Consider the following 3,850-nt stretch of genomic DNA (forward strand, 5'->3'; position numbering starts at 1 on the left):
GTGTCTATAGAAAGAATCATACTATAGATGGTATTTATAGATGCGTGTTACTATAGACACGTGATGGAAATGCGCGTCTGTGAATTGATATCACAGACACGCATTCATCCGGCGTCTGTAGGGGTCGTTGTCTGCTATTTGAGTTTTTCACATAGTGCTACGTGAGGGTGATAAAAGCAAAATGTCAATTGAGGTGGGAAATGATAATGACACTATTGTTAGCAAATCAGAAACTGGGTGAAACACAATCAAGAGCTGTCAAGAACATTGTGAATCACATAGGAGTAGACATTGTTGACGATGGTTCTTCTCTAATGAACTGGATGAAAAACATTCATAAAAAAATTAGAACAAAGACGAAGGGTTCAGGAAACAAGAATCTTGATTCTTGTGCTGTTTCAAACTCTAATTTAGATACAATTAATTTTAGTGTTGGGGATCTGGGCCATATACTACTAATGATGGTTGCTCTATTTGAGTAGTTTGGATTTTGCCTAATAATCTTGATTCCAGAAGATTGTTTTCTTGGACACGACAATCATCTCAAAGGAATGATCAAGCAACCCTTCCAAAGAGTGCCCAAGAACACAATTCAAAATACAGTTCTCCTTCTTGCAACAAAGCAGTTACTGCAGTGAATGTTCCAGCCACATTAGCTAAAGAGAATATTCTAGACACATTCGTTGAAAGAAGTGTTCCAGTGACAACAGGTATGGCTGAGCTTGGTGAATTCCTAATCAGTACTTTTATTTGCATACAATAAGCTAATATGACACTATATTCTCATATTTACAGGGCACTCCCAATATAATATTGTTGTATCAGCAAATATCTTGAATGATGTCTCTATGGATGTCAGTGATTTATTACCTAATGATATTCCTCAAATGATATCAAGCATAGAGGAAAATGGCACACAAAATCAACACAGTTAAAAACCTTGTGTGGTGCCAAATGAAGATGAGAATAGAACAACTCAAGATGTTCTAATGATGACCGCGATGAACCTAATCTCGCAAAATGGCTCTAAACAAATATCTGAGCACAAAAGAAACCAAGTAAGCAACTAGGCTCCACGCCAAACATCTTTATGAAGAAATATTGGATCTGTTGGTAAGAAGGAAAGGAACAAATCCACTGAAATAGTTGATATTTTAGAACTCAAATGTTGTCAGAGAAAGCCAATAAAGATGAGGCGGCTATCAAAACTCATAAACACTGACCAGGTAGGGGGTTTTGCACATGCTGTTGAAGTTGACCATGCAAACTCTGTTGATCCCTATGAGGGTGATAAAAGCAAAATGTCACTTGAGGTGGGAAATGAAAATGACACTCCTGTTAGCAATCAGGAAGTGGACGAAATGCAATCAAGAGCTGTCAAGAACAATGTGAATCACACAGGAGTACATTGTTGATGATGGATCTTCTCTAATGAACTGGATGAAAAACATTCATAAGAAAGTTAGAACAAAGAAAAAGCGCCTAGGACACAAGAATCTTGATTCTTCCGCTGTTTCAAACTCCAATTCACATACAGTTGCTTCTGGTGTTGGGGATCTGGGCCATATCTACTGTCAATGCCAATCATGGGAATGAAAATGGAGAGAATAACAAACCAGATAAAAAAATGCAGAATGTGGATGACCAGTGCCAAAATGATTCAGGGAACTTGAAATAGCGGTTCCCAAATGGAAAACCAATGATTTTGCTAAAGGGAAAGGTACTATCAACTGCAATTTCCCAAGATGAGAACACTGAGAACAATACTATCACAAGAAGTATGCTAAGGTTGGATGATTTGCCTCAAATGGAATCTGAAGGCACTGTGCAGAGATGTCGGCTAAGGTATGAATAAATCAAAAAATCTACAAAATCCTACAGAATGTTTAAATAGATTATTGCATTTATTACCTGGTTTTTTACTGATCTGAATGAGGGACCTTTGTGTGTTATAGAATTTATTTTTCATCTTCTCTTTGTGACATTTGTTCCTATGCAGTTTGCTCCTATGCCATGCACTCTCTTGTGTCCACTACTAGAACTTTTGGCACCTTTTTATGACATTTGAGTTCACTAGTTTGCTTGCTGCCATCTAAACTAGTTATTTGTGTTTATACCACTGGAGTGTGTAGTTAGTTTGGGATGTAAAATGCCACTCATGAAAACAACCTTATGCATCCCCTTATCACTTTTTTAGAAACAACAAAAAGGGGATCAATGAGAGGTGAGAAATTCAAGGAAAAGGATGCTTATCATAAACGATAATATCTACTTTCTTGTAAGCCTTCCTACACTTGAAGACTTTGCTCCTGGTGATGCACTCTTATATATATACCTTGGAAGATGAAGTTGGACTTCGTCCAACTTTGGATGACCTAAAACAAAAGCAGCCAAGCAACCAATGGTTTGGAACCCTAGAAAAATATTGGAATGTTATAAAAAATAGAATGGACATATCTGTTACAAAGGTTACATGCTACTATTCTTAGCCCCCTTGGACTCAAGACACGAATCACAAAACAAAGCAAATTTCCCACTGTGGAGTGTGCTGAATGAACCTTAATGAAATATTATATATCAACATCTAAGCAATTAAGAAAGCCGAGCAAGGTAGGGATGAGGGGAGGAACAACTAACTTTTGTAGGCTTTGGATCTGAATGTTCTCTTCTGAGGTGTTGGGCCTATTGCCTTCCGTATTGCAGACTGCAATATGTCTAATGTAGCATTTGTGCTTGCCCTCAACACATCATGCATATTATTTCCATTTTCTAGCAAAAAGTAGTCGGATGGGTGCTTTTTGGTACTCCCAGCACGCACCTCAAAGTAGTAAGGTGAAACAACCTGCAACTCATGTTCCATTGGTTGAATTTTCAAAGCTCAGATAAACAAAATGGGAAGAATTAAAAGGGCATGCAATTCCTATCTCCTAGATTAATAGGAGAGGAGGAGTCACGCGAGGGAGAGGAGTCATGCGTAGGGGTTCTGAGTCGTGGGATGGGATGAGTGATGAAGCCATGTGATGAACCCTGAGGAGGATGATACAGATGATCCTGACTGTTAGATTTGAGTGAGTATGGAGAGAGGACTTAGAAGCCATCTAGACGGTTCGTTTCAATGCTGTTCTTTTCCTAGGTACATTTTTTGGTGTGAGGGGATGGGGGGCTATCTCAGTGAGGGGGGTATGGGGTGGACTTAGCAATGAAAACAATGGTGCTTTATTTGTAGGGTAGATATGATGGACACCACAACATCTCGTCTCCAGTTTTGGTGGCGAAGCATCATCGATTGAATTGCTCAATGTGTCTGAGTAGTAAGAAAATTTCAGGCCCCAAAACTACATCTGAAACTATATCTATGCAGCAAGATGGAACTAATGATGGTTGCTCTATTTGAGTAGTTTGGACTTTGCCTAATAATCTTGATTCTAGAAGACTGTTTTCTTGGACACGACATTCATCTCAAAGGAATGATCAAGCAACCCTTCCAAAGAGTGCCCAAGAACACAATTCAAAATACAGTTCTCCTTCTTGCAACAAAGCAGTTACTGCAGTGAATGTTCTAGCCACATTAGCTGAAGAGAATATTCCAGACACATTCATTGAAACAAGTGTTCCAGCGACAAAAGGTATGGCTGAGCTTGGTGAATTCCTAATTAGTACTTTTCATTGCATAGAATAAGCTAATATGACACTATATTCTCATATTTACAGGGCACTCCCAATATAATATTGTTGTATCAGCAAATATCTTGAATGATGTCTCCATGGATGTCAGTGATTTATTACCTGATGATATTCCTCAAATGATATCAAGCATAGAAGAAAATGGCATACAGAATAACACAGTTAA

The 3,850-nt window shown here is 38.4% G+C and overlaps 1 pseudogene; it reads left to right on the forward strand.

Moving 5' to 3' along the window:
- The first annotated feature begins 482 nt into the window (after nt 1-482).
- On the forward strand, nt 483-1,892 carry LOC136533443 (uncharacterized; annotated as a pseudogene).
- Nucleotides 1,893-3,850: the final 1,958 nt, after the last annotated feature.

This window comes from Miscanthus floridulus, unplaced genomic scaffold, assembly GCF_019320115.1.
Source record: "Miscanthus floridulus cultivar M001 unplaced genomic scaffold, ASM1932011v1 fs_881_2_3, whole genome shotgun sequence".
In the NCBI taxonomy this organism is placed as follows: Eukaryota; Viridiplantae; Streptophyta; class Magnoliopsida; order Poales; family Poaceae; genus Miscanthus; species Miscanthus floridulus.